The sequence below is a fragment of the Nicotiana sylvestris genome, chromosome 12, assembly GCF_000393655.2.
Source record: "Nicotiana sylvestris chromosome 12, ASM39365v2, whole genome shotgun sequence".
In the NCBI taxonomy this organism is placed as follows: Eukaryota; Viridiplantae; Streptophyta; class Magnoliopsida; order Solanales; family Solanaceae; genus Nicotiana; species Nicotiana sylvestris.
The window spans coordinates 62,032,786-62,046,745 of NC_091068.1; positions in this window are offsets into that span (position 1 = coordinate 62,032,786).

Below are 13,960 nucleotides of genomic sequence, written 5' to 3' on the forward strand. Positions count from 1 at the left end.
ATTACAATTTTTTCTTTAGTTGTGCATGATAGAATTTTTGGACCTAGTTCAGAATAAGTTGGTCTTCTTTGGCATTTATCCGATGTTATTAAATTAACGTTTCCATTGGGCTATATTCATTGGAGAGAGATCGATGCAGAACATTTTATGTTTGATTCAAAGGTCATGGTGGAAAGTTTGGGCTTTTTAAAAATCTTAACAAATTTGGGGCATTTGCATCTATACCCGCTTTTTGGGTCATATTTTAACTTATGCCGCTAAACTTCAGCATACGGGGCTGAAGTAGCAAAGAAAATCACGCAAAACTTCAGCATTCTAGTAGACGGGCCTGAAGTAGCAAAAATTGCTGAACCAAGTATGCTGAAGTATTTGTTTGTAATTGTTGAGCTTAAGCATAGTAGTTAAAGTTTTGTTCTCTATTTTCTGAAGTTTTTGTTTGTAATTGCTGAACTTAAGCATAGTAGCTGAAGTTTTGTTCTCTATTTGCTGAAGTTTTTGTTTGTAATTGCTGAACTTAAGCATAGTAGCTGAAGTTTTGTTCTCTCTCATGAGTTACAGCTTCATTTTCCCCATTTCTGCTTCTTTATGCTTTGTTTATCCGTATTATGTGATATCGGGTTGGTCGGATCGAATCCGGAATGAATTTGGTAAGGTTTGAGACACTTAGTCTCTTTTGAGGAAGCTTAAGTTGGAAAAGTCAACCGGATGTTGACTTATATGTTAGAGGGCTTGGATGTGAGTTCTGATGGTTCGGTTAGCTTCGAGAGGTGATTTGGGTCTTAGGAGCGCTATCGGAATGAGTTTTGGAGGTTTGGAATAAATTTAGGCTTGAATTGGCGAAGTTGATATTTTGGCGATTTCCAGTTGGTATGCGAGATTTTGATATAGGTGTCGGAATGGAATTCTGAGAGTTGCAGTAGTTACGTTGTGTCATTTGGGATGTGTGTGCAAAATTTCAGGTCATTCGGACGTGATTTGCTTGGGTTTTTGATCAAAAGCGTAATTTAGAAGATTTTGAAAACTTAGGCTTGAATCCGATGTGTTTTGGTTGATTTGATGTTGTTTGAGGTATTTTGAAGATTTGTACAGGTTTGAATAAGGTTTTAGGATATGTTGGTGTCTTTGGTTGAGGTCCCGGGGGCCTCGGGTGAGTTTCGAGGGATTGAACGGATCATTTTTAAGTTAAGAAAATTGCAGATTTTGGTTTGAGCTGTTGCAGACATTTTGGTCTTCGCATTCACGAGTGGACCCTCGCGTTCGCGAAGGGTCAGGAAGGGAGACGTCAGGTTTGGCCTTCGCATTCGCGAAGGGGAATCCCATGTTCGCGAAGGGCTGGAATGGTAAGCATCGCATTCGCGAAAGGCCGGAATGGTAAGCATCGTGTTCGCGAGAGGCTTAGTCGCGTAGGTTGGTGAAACTGAGGCATCGCGTTCGCAATGATGAGGTCGCGTTCGGGAAGAAGAGTTTTTGTCAACTAAATTTTGTGCTTCGCGAACGCGAGACGTTGACCGTGTTCGCAAAGAAGGAATTAAGGCCTGGGCAGAATGTTTAAATACTCGTCTTGTCCGTGATTTTGGGGTTTATTTCCTCCATTGTTCGTCGTTTTTTAAGCTTTTTGAAGGGGATTGAAGAGAGATTCAAGGGGAATCACTTGGAGGAAAGATTCTCGGACATAAAACTCGATTCTAATGTGAATTCCACCTAAATAATCATGAAAATTAAACCAAAAATTGAAGAACTAGGGCTTGGAAACTTAGACCTTTGATTGGGGTTTTGAAGGACCATTTGAGGTCGGATTTCAAAACTTTTGATATGTATGAACTCGTGGGGAGATAAGAAATCTATTGATGTAAAAATTATCGAATTCCGAGACATGGGCCCGGGGGTAAGGTTTTTGTAATTTCGGGATTTATGTCGTATATTGATTATTTTCATTTGGGTTTCGTTCCCTTAGCATATTTTGACGTCGTGATTCTGATTTTGGATAGATTCGATGCAGGTGGAGGCCGATTTGAGGGGCAAAAGCATCACGAGCTAGAGATTTGACTGGTTCGAGGTGAGTAATGATTGTAAATGATATTATGAGGGTATGAAACCCCGGATTGCACATTGTTGTGCTATATTGAAGTGACGCACACACGAGATGACGAGTGTGGGGTAGTGCACTATTGGGGATTATGACTTAGTTCGACCCGAATGACTATTTTACCGCGTATTTGACTGAAATCTATCTGCTATCATTATTATTTGGGTTGAATTCCATATTTGGGCTTCGTGCCAACTATTTGAACCCTTAGGGGACTTTTATTGATATTTTCTCACTTTTTTGACTTTATACTTGAACTTAGTCATGCTATATTTCACTATTTTCATAACTCAGCCATGTCTACTATGTTTTAATATATCAAATGATATTTCAAATAATATTTTAGGCTGAGCGTTATGTTTTATTGTTGCCCGAGTGGCTTATGTGATTTTGACTGAGTAAGGCCGAGGGCCTATGATGTGAGGATACTTTTGGGTCGAGCTGCACACCATAATAATGATACACTAATTATGATTATGAGGCCGAGAGATTGAGATATGTATGCTACGAGGTGGCTTGATGATATGAGGCCGAGAGCCTGGTAATGATGCCACGAGATGGCTTGATATTGCGCTTGGGCCGTAAGGGGCCCCTCCAGGAGTCTTCACACTCCCAATGAGCGCGGGTACCCATTGTGATGTGAGATATAGCCCGAGGTGCTGGTATTGTTTTGAGATATTACCTAAGGGGCGGATTTGTTAATATTGTGCCCGAGGGGCGAACCTTTATGTGTTTATTTTCCTTAATTGCCTGTCATTTATTTGTTTAAATTGTTGAAAAAGGTTTTGTGAAGTTTAATTTGAGTTAAATGACTTTCACATATCTTTTACAGATTTTACTACTTCATTATAGTCTGCAAATGTGCTTTACGTGATTTTCTGCTTTCAGTCTTTATTTATAATTATTACTCACTGGGTTGGAGTACTCACTTTACTCCCTACACCCCGTGTGCAGATTCAGGCGCATCTGGTCCCGCTCTCGAGTGCTGATCATTTCTAGCTCAGGAGGATCCGAGGAGTCTCTAGGTAGATGTCATCATTCGCAGCCCGGAGCTCTTCCCTATCTTTATTTCTTCATGTTCTTAGTTTCTATATTAAACTCTATAGTTTTTATTTGAGTATTCCGGATTGTTTAGATGCTCATAACTAGTGACACCCCGGTATCGGGCTGTGTTGGGTTGTATTCCGCAAATCATGCTATTAACTGCTTAAACTTTGGTTTATTTTATCATGCTTTAGACTGTTCTTACTATTTAACTGTTAAATACTGAAATAGGAAGTGTCGGTTGGCCTTGTCTTCACGAGAGGCGCCATCACGACCGGGTCCGGGTTCAGGGTCGTGACAAGTTGGTATCAGAGGCTAGGTTATATAGGTCTCACGAGTCATGAGCAGGTTTAGTAGAGTCTCGCGGATCGGTATTGAGACGTCTGTATTTATCCTCAAGAGGTTGCAGAACCTTTAGGAAAAACTTCATATTCTTGAATTCTTATCGTGCGTCCTTGATTTAGCTTGAAAAGTAACTCTTTGAATTCCTTCCACGTGTTCGTATGCGCGCATGAGCGCTCAGTATCAGATTTGCATCTATGGCTTGTGATTCCCCGATCAAGGGGCGAGATGTGATCTCTTTGTGTTGATGTTGGGCCACTCTGGAATACTTGAGGCCGAATGTTTTGCCTATAGCTCGAGCCCTGAGCTATTTGTCACACCTCCCTTTTTACCTACCCCGAAAAGGGTATAAGGGAGTTTTTTTCCAACTTAAAGTGACAATCGAAATGAGATTATTTATCTAAGAATCAGAGTCACCACTTGGGATAATTTATGGTGTCCCAAGTCACCGGTTCAAATCCCAAATTGAGGAAAAATTTGACTTTGTATTACAGTCCAAGAACCAGAAATCCGGGTAAGGAATTCTGTTAACCCGGGAGAAGGTGTTAGGCATTCCTGAATTTCGTGATTTTAGCACGGTCGCTCAACTGTTATTATTGGCCTATTTATCTAATTTTTAGATCACTTTCAAACCTATGTGCATTTTTTACCTGCTTTTATTTAATTTTAGGAAGATTTCAACGTTATACAAAACACGTCTGTGGATCACGCAACATGAAATGCACCCACGATCCGTGACATATTTTGTTTAACGTTGTTAGGATTTGGATCTGGGTGACATGAAATGCACACCCGACAGTTTAGGAAGGTAAGTTATTAAAGCAACTACGCGTTTGCAACTTTGCGAGGGCCATAAAAATTGCTAAATGGCGCGCCTCGAATTCTAAGGATCAATACAAGATTAATTAAATGAGGGCCATGCAATGGTCATTTTTGCTGGGCATGGCGCACCTCAGTTCTAAATTAAAGAGGCATTCAAACTAAGCTTCGGAGGGCCATAAGCTATTTTGCGTTATTTAGTATGGCTAACCTCATTCTAAAAAAACACATTAATTGTTTAAAGAAAACTGCAGGATTCCTAATTACTCAAATATTGCCTAATGGATTTGTTGAAGGCCAAAAGAAAGTACTACTTCATTTTAAAGAAAAACTCAAGCCCAATCAACGAGCCCAGTCCGTATGGGTCATGTGCAAATAAAATATTCTGACATACACATGTCGAACCTCCACAACAACTGAAAGCAGTCAGATTTTTAACATGCCAAATTAACATTAAACCAAAAGCCATTGCAAGCTTTGGGGCTCGAAGTAGGCCTGTCATGATGAAGGTCGACAAAACCAAAACAACTCAAAGTTGTGCATTCGTACTTGAGAATGCTTTCGCCTCTTGGGGTGGCTTTAAACCCATATTTTACAAACTAACAATTAATTTAGATTAAAAGCTAAGTGGGATTAAACCTACAATTATTCCTGACTCTTAGCTAAGGGACACAAATTGCCTAATTAACTTCCATATTTACAATTGTATTAACATAAAATAATTGACCAAATGTTCCAAAATCAAACCAACACTAATCCATTATGGCTCATGAGTACACATGCTGGAACTATGGACATCAGTGCTTTAAATACTTCACAAGAACAGTCATACAAAATTTAAATTCATTCAAACCTTGGCTTAATCCATGTACATGATAAATGGAGACTTGTAAAGGGGCCTAATGAACAAACATGATCTCAAACCTTAGGCTCATGGGCAAACATGCTTATAAAACAACATCAATACACGTACAAGCGAAACACCTAACATTTTAATGGATTCAGATAAACATTAGAACCAAAACCTTACTGATTTGAGACAGTAACTTAAGCAAAAAATCTGTGATCCAGAGCACAAATCAAAATAAACTGAATAATTGAGGACTACAATTCATTTGCCATACAAACAATCCACAAACCTGCTCATACACCTTCTAAACATGTTATTTAATGTTGAAACTAAACAATTGGCTAAAACACAAACCCCATTTTATAATACCAGTACCAGCTCGTTTAACATCTACCATTACCAATCTACTACATGGTATTTAAACAGTAAGAAAAAAAACAAAGAGAAACTATGGCAAATACATCCTATATTCCATCGGATTCCACTTGATTCTCATAACCAGCATTCAATCAGTATTTCTGGACTAAGGAAATACCTAAAAATGAAAGTAATGGGGATAAGATCTGTAGTAGCAACAATAGTATCCAGCAGCAGAAAGAAACCACAGAAAAAACAGCCTCAAACCAAAGACTGATGCTCAAAAATCAAAAATCCACAACCAGAACTTCAAACCAAGCTTTTAAACCACCAGATTCAAATCATTTTAGCCCAGATAAATTAGAAACTATTTCAGGAATTAGAAACTGAAGAGATCACAAAAAGAATTCAATCAAACAGTGAAAAGCAGCCGTTTGTATTTTTGGATTTTTATCTCCTAGATCTCTCTCTTATTCTGTCCTTCCTCTTAAACTTCTATATCTCTGTTTCTTTTTCTTTGGAATCTATATTTTGTTCGTTCTCCTTCAGTCTTTTCCTAAGCAAGCTTTATATAGGATCTCTTAAAGTAACCTAAAATCAATTCCCTATTCACAAATTCCCCTTCCCCAATTTCCTAATTGATTCCACTCAATTCTTTACTCTTTATTTTATTCAATAATGCATTCCTAAACCCTACCACTTTAGAAGCTTATTAATTAGTTAGGTAAGGTTCACACAACCTAAATAATCCCTAGGCTACCCTTACAACCCATGTTAATTACTCAAACCTAACAAACGGGTCAAATTGACCCAAAGTCCTTGAGCTACTGTCTGTGATCCAAACCAATTTCTGCGATCATATGGAAGGCAGAAAACAAAATCGACTACTTAAATGGATTAAACATACGACTGATTAATAACGACTACTATATGATTGATTAATATCAACAAACAAACATGAAATTAGTTAGGTTATTAAAACAAACGACCTAATTAGATGAACTAAGTCAGTGGACCAATAACAATCATAGAACAACTTTTACAAAAAGAAACAAAGGGGACAACGAGCAGAGAACAGTTTGAACTCAACAGATTGGTCGAGTTTTCAAAGGGAGTAAAAAAATCTAACTAAAGAAAGGGAGAGGAAAAAGGAGATGAAATGGATTAAAAGAATGAAAACACTTACCATTTCAGAAATCAACAACCTGCTGTAGACCTTGATTTAACGAGACTGATGTTACACATTTGTTCTTTGTCAAGAACAACTGAGCAACATCAGTCTTCATCGAATCTAATCTTCAAAACTTTGACAAAAACAGCATCATATGACCATGCATGCCACTAGGTTTTATTGAGGATAATCTTAGATTTTTAGGGCTCGACCTCGGATTTAAGATTCGAGAGATTCTGGCAATATTCAAGGGAAAACAATAATGGATTTGGTACGATGGAGATATGAGGGTTAGGTGGTATTGATTTGGGGTCGATTGGGTAAGTTAGAGTTTAAGGGTCTGACCTTCGATCCCATATTTGAAGAGTTCGACTGCGATTCGAAGGTAATGGGTAGAGGATTCGGAACGGGGAGATGAAGGTGAGTGGATGGTGTGAATTTGGGGTTGTTTGGTGGTTGCTCGTCACCGTAGGCGATTTCCGGCAGGCAGTCAATGGTGGTTTGAGGTGGAGATTTTAGGTGGTCTCTGAAGAGAGATCAGAGACGATGAGGGGGGGGGGGGGTTCTAATTAAGGGGTTTGAGGTTTTGAGTATATTAAATTGATGATTTAATTAGGGCCGTTGGATGATTGGAATCCAACGGCTCTGATTAAATCATTAATGGAAAACGGGGTCATTTTGTTTCACTGTTGGGAGCCGATTTGGTTCTAGATCGGGTCGGGGTTTGGGAAATGGGGAAGAATCTGGACCGTTTGATCAAACTAATTCAACGGTCCAGATTAAAACGACTGAAACGACGTCGTTTGGATTAAGCTGGAGACGGACCGACTATTGGGGCGTGTCTGGGCCAGTTTTGGTTGGGTTTTGGGGCCAATTGTCATGTTTGGCCCAAATACAACCTTTTCTATTTCCTGTTATTTTCATTTCTTTTTCTTTCCCAATTTCTTTTAAATTAAACTAAAATAAAAACCTAAATTAATTCCTAATCCAAATTATCTAATAATTTAAATTAACTCTAAATTATGACTACCACAACTAAGTTAAGTACCAAATTAAAGGGAGAATTACCAAAAAATCAAAAATTTAAAAGCAACAATAAACTATTTTTTGTGATTTTCCATTTTTGTAAAGCTACTTAATTAATTCTTAAAAATGCAAAGTTAAATCTTAAATGCAAAAAAATGCAACATATTTTTTTTTATTTTTAAATAATTTAAATAAAATAAACATGCACAGACAAATGCAAACAATAACAGAAAATGCCACAAAAAATCCGCAAAATTGCAAACAATGGAAAAAATTGTTTTGTTTTTGAATTTATGGGAATAATTCATATAGGGCAAAAATCACGTGCTCACATCTGCCCCTCTTTGCTCGGAAACACGAAGAGTTTTCGTGCAAAGATCAAGTGAGCGGATACGAGCAATGTTTGCCCATTTGAATACTCCGTGGGAAACATCTTTGAAAGAATCTGACCGAACCTCTGCTTCAAAGGTTTCCTACATATCCTTGGCTATAAAGGAATCAGGTCAGTGTAGTTCGGGAAGTTTCGGTAGCTGGGACTACCATGAAGCTGTGATTTCACTATTGCTGCTGCTGCTACTACTTACTGACTACCTTATTACACCGTGACAAAATAAAAGAAGCTAGACTAAGCTATGAGCTATTCATTACAAAGATTTCATTTCAAACTTGATCTTGTGATTGTTGTTGCCTTGTTGACTTGTATTTTCCTATAGAAGTTCCTTTGTTGCTGACTTGAATCATAATTTTGTGATGCTTTCCTTTTGCTTCAATTACTTTCCCTTATTTTCCAGGTGGATACCTGATTGCCGAACTTTAACCGTCTTCCTTTGACTGTTATTGCCTTTTTTTTGAATTGCTTCCTTCTGTTCTTCTTCCTTTCATTTTTACGTGGTTTCTTGATTGCCAATACTTGAATTGTGTTCCCTTCCTATGAAACTCGAATTGCTTTCCCCTTTCAACTTGAACTGTCTTCTTTTGACCATTGTTGCCTTCCCTCTGTTCTCCTGGCAGGCTCCTGATTACTGAAACTTGAATCGTACTCCTTGCCTTCGTTCTTCAGGAGGGCTCCTGATTATTGAAGTTTGATTTGTACTTCTTCCCTTCGTTCTCCAGGCGGGCTCTTGATTTCAACAAAATTTGAATTTGTACTTCTTCCGTTCGTTCTTCAGGCGGGCTCTTGATTTACAATATTTGAATTGTATTTTTCCCTTCGTTCTCCAGGCGGGCTCCTGATTACTGAAACTTGAGCTGTATTCCCTTGCTCTCCAGGTGGGCGCCTGACTGCTGAAACTTGAATTGTATTCTCTTGCTCTCCAGGTGGGCGCCTGACTGCTGAAACTTCAACTATTTTTTCCTTGACTTGTTCTCCCTTGTTCCTCCAGGTGGGTGCTTGATTACCAATACTTGTGTCAATCTTCCTTGAAACATGATTTGTTTTCTCTTGTTCTCCAGGTGGGCTCCTGATTACTTGATCCTGAACTGCTTTTTATCCTTAACATCCGTATTGTTCTTCCTTGTTCTTCAGATGGGCACCTGACTTCAACAAAATAGACAAAACAAAGAAAATTTTCTAACTCAGTTTGGTAACCGGGAACCTTTGTGAGTGTTAACTGAATCATGTTACTTAATATCTCTAACAATATGTACACTAGATCCCATTATCCAGGAGGGTCCTAAAAATTTCTAGTAAAATGCCCGTTTCAAAGCTGCATTATATTTTCTTCTATTGAATCTTGTAATCTAACTTGGTCCTAAAACTTTATCCCATTATCCAGGAGGGTCCTGAAAAGTTTTAAATTAAATTGTATCTTACAAGTGACGCTTTTAAAGCTAAACTATAATTCCTTATAGCCGAACTTGCTAAAACTTGTTATCTAATGGAATTTTTAGTGCTACGTCCTATTATTCAGGAGGGTCCTGAAAATTTCTAGTGAATCCTATCTCAAGCATGCAAACTTCGAAGTTCAGCTTATATTCCTTTGGGGTACATTTATGCTAGATTCTGCTACTCATGATTATTTTGAATTTTAAACTAAGTCCCATTTTACAGGAGGATGCTGAGAACTTTGTGATAAAACCTCCTTGGTGCTTGCTCTTTCTTCACGTAGGATTTCTTCGAAACAAATGCAATTTTTGCCCCTGTTTCAAATCAAAGAAAAATCTTGTCAGTTTAAAACGTGGTGGTTAGTTGTGGCATTCTTGCTGAAGGTGGTTCTTCCTTTGCCATGCTTTGCTTTGACTGGGTGTCTTGAGCCGGTAGAGAATTGTTTGACCTTCTGATTGATCCTTAACCCCAGGACCCTAGATAATCTGAGTGCTCTACACCCCAACCGTTGTTTTTCATTTCTGACATCTGCATCTCCCTCGACATTACTGAACCATTTCACCGATTTAACTTTTGCTTACACTCTATGTACCACTTTTCATCATACTATCTCTGGCATGTCCTAGCTACATTTTGCTTTGTGCAATTTTGAAACTAGTAGTAAACTTTGAAATTCCTTCTTATTTGTTGAAACAAGGCTAACCTTTGAAGAGCTTTAGAGGAGTAAAATTAATAGCAATGAAATGCGATGATTTTGAGAATTAAGAATAAAGAAGAAAATCCAAATTTGGATGGTTGTTGGAGAGAGAAAAAGAAACTTACCTGAGTGGAGTAACTGGAACCAATAGTCATGGTATGCATTTTGGATTAATCAACCCAGCCTATTTAACCAATCACTTTTCTAATTATTTTACTTTGTGCTCCAAGATCTCCGCAACCCGATGTTTACTTTCTGCCAGCTTATAGACCATGTTCGGCTTGCAGTGCCCTGAAGGATTTTAACCGACAAACCTCTCTCATTTGTTCATTCATCAATTCCTTGTCGTCTCATGGTGCTCGTGAAGGTTTTCACCAATAAGACTCTCTCATTTTTACTTTCTCTCAGCTTTCGTCGCCTCATGGTGCCCATGAGGGTTTTCACCAATAAGACTCTCTCACTTTTTGATTTCTCTTGCTTAAACCGGAGTGTTACCCCTGATATGAATCCTCTTTACTTGCTTGACTTGGCATCTCTCTAAGACTGATCGGGTGGTCTTTCTTTGGATGGTAATGTGGGTTCTTTGGATATGTTTGGAAAGAAAAGGGTATCAAAAAGGCTCAAAGCAACTTAAATGGGTCAAAATTACAACTTTTGGAATCTGATCTCTTACCACAATCAAAACTTCTACCCTAGTTTCTTGCTTGGGAATTTTTTATTTTTATTTTGATATGATATGACCGAGCCATGAGGCTGCCTACGTATCCTTAACAGGAATCAGGTGAAACGTAGTTCACACATGAATTTCTTTGTTTTCTTGTACTTTCTCTTTTCTCTTCTTTTCTTTTTTTTTTCTTTTCTTTTTTCTCTCTTTTTCGTTATTGATTCCAAAAGAGGGGTATGAAATAAAATAAATAAGGCTCAAAAGGAGAAACAAAGGGTAGAGTGTTTAGATAGCAGAACAAATAGCCTTCATCATTCCAATCTTCGAAACAATGCCAAGTACAAACAATCAACAATTAAACCAAAGAAATCATACATAATATCTCTTGACTGCATCAGAATTGATAGCCATGTCTACACATTTGCCTTCGATATCTGTTAGATACAAAGCACCATTGAATGACCCTTGCCAATTTGGGGCAAACTTGCCCTTCGCTTCGGCCTGGTGTGGAAGGATGCACTTTAATACTTGCTGACCCACTTCAAACTTTTGGGGACATACCTTTTTATTGTACGCTCTTTCCATTCTCTTTTGATATAACTGCCCATGACACAATGCTGTCAATCTCTTCTCATCGATCAAACTTAACTTCTCCAAACCGGTTTGACCTACTGATCATCCTCAATCTCGGCCTCAGCAACAATCCGAAGGGACGGGATTTCAACTTTTGCAGGTATCACTGCTTCAGTACCATATATCAACAAGTAAGGAGTTTCACCCACTAAAGTGCGAACAGTAGTGCGATAACCTAACAATGCGAATGGTAACTTTTCATGCTATTGCCTAGAACCTTCCACCATTTTCTGAAGTATCTTCTTTATGTTCTTGTTGGCTACCTCGACTGCTCCATTCGCCTTGGGGCGATATGGGGTGGAATTGCAATGCGTAATCTTAAATTGTTGACATACCTCTTTCATCAAGTTACTGTTAAGATTAGCACCATTATCTGTGACGATCACCTTTGGTATCCCAAATTGACAGATGATATTTGAGTGAACGAAATCGACCACTGCTTTCTTGGTCACAAACTTGAGAGTTTTAGCCTCAACCCACTTGGTGAAATAATCAATGGCCACCAGAATGAACCTGTGCCCGTTGGATGCTGCTGGTTCAATTGGTCCAATAACATCCATGCCCCAAGCAACGAAGGGCCATGGTGCCGACATTGTGTGCAATTCCGATAGTGGAGAATGAATTAAATCTCCATGTACCTTGCATTGATGACATTTGCGCACAAAACTGATTCAATCTCGCTCCATGGTGAGCCAATAATAACCTGCTCGATGAATTTTCTTTGCCAGCACATATCCACTCATATGCGGTCTGCAGACTCCAGAATGTACTTCAGTCATGACAGCCGTGGCTTGTTTAGAATCTATGCATCTCAACAATCCAATATCTGGAGTTCTTTTATACAAAACTCCTCTACTGAAGAAAAATCCACTTGCCAACCGTCGAATTGTTCTCTTTTGATCCCCCGTGGCTTGCACCGGATATACCCCCATTCTGATGTACTCCCTAATATCATGGAACCACAGTCCACCATTAAGTTCTTCTTCCACCATGTTACTGTAAACATGCTGATCTCGGACTTGAATATGTAGAGGATCGACATAAGCTTTGTCCGGATGGTGCAACATTGATGCCAAGGTAGCCAAAGCATCTTCCACCTCATTATGGACCCTTGGAATATGCGTGAACTCCACTGATTGAAAGCATTGACAAAGATCATGCAAACATTTTCGGTACGGTATGAGCTTCAAATCTCGTGTTTCCCATTCTCCTTGAATTTGATGTACCAGAAGATCCGAGTCTGCCAAGACCAAGACTTCCTGGACATTCATGTCTGTAGCTAGAATTCATGCTTCGTACTCAGCCATATTGTTGGTACAATAAAAACGAAGCTGAGCCGTAACAGGATAGTGATGCCCTATTTCAGAAATAAGCATAACTCCTATTCTAACTCCTTTCATGTTAGCAGCCCCATCAAAGAAAAGTTTCCAACCTGGTTTTTCAGTCTACTCTAGCTTGTCAATATGCATCACCTCTTTATCGGGAAAATAAGTCCTCAATGGCTCATATTCTTCATCGACCGGGTTCTCAGCCAAATGATCGGCCAATGCTTGGGCTTTCATTGTGGTTCGATTCACATAGAGATGTCAAACTCTATGAGCAAAATCTGCCACTTCGCAAGCCTCCCTGTGGGCATAGGCTTTTATAAAATATACTTCAACGAATCCAAGCGCGAAATGAGGTAAGTAGTGTAGGATGAAAAATAATGCTTCAATTTCTGTGCTAACCAAGTTAGGGTGCAACATGTCCTTTCCAGGTGAGTGTACTTAACTTTATAAGCTGTGAACTTCTTGCTAAGATAGTAGATAGCCTGTTCCTTCCTGCTAGTGATATCATGTTGACCCAATACACAACCAAATGAATTTTCCAGGACTATCATGTGAAGAATCAAAGGTCTCCCTGGTTCTGGTGGAACTAGCACAGGTGGGTTTGACAAGTATCCTTTTATCTTATCAAATGCTTCTTGACACTCATCAGTCCACTTGACTGCAACATCCTTCTTTAGCAACTTGAAAATAGGCTCACAAGTTGTCGTGAGTTGAGCAATAAACCTGCTGATGTAGTTCAATCTCCCTAACAGACTCATCACCTCAGTCTTGTTCCTCGGAGGTGGCAATTCTTGGATAGCTTGGATCTTTGATGGGTCCAACTCAATGCCTCGATGGCTGACTATGAATCCCAATAATTTTCCAGATGGAACACCAAATGCGTACTTGATAGGGTTAAGCTTGAGGTTGTACATGCGAAGCCTCTAGAAAAATTTCCTCAAATCTTCGACGTGGTCGGCCTGCTGCTTCAACTTTATGATTACATCATCTACGTACACCTCAATCTCCTTATATATCATATCATGGAACACAATAGTCATTGCCCTCATGTAAGTTGCCCCAGCGTTTTTCAAACCAAATGGCATTACTCGGTAACAATAAGTTTCCCATGGCGTGAT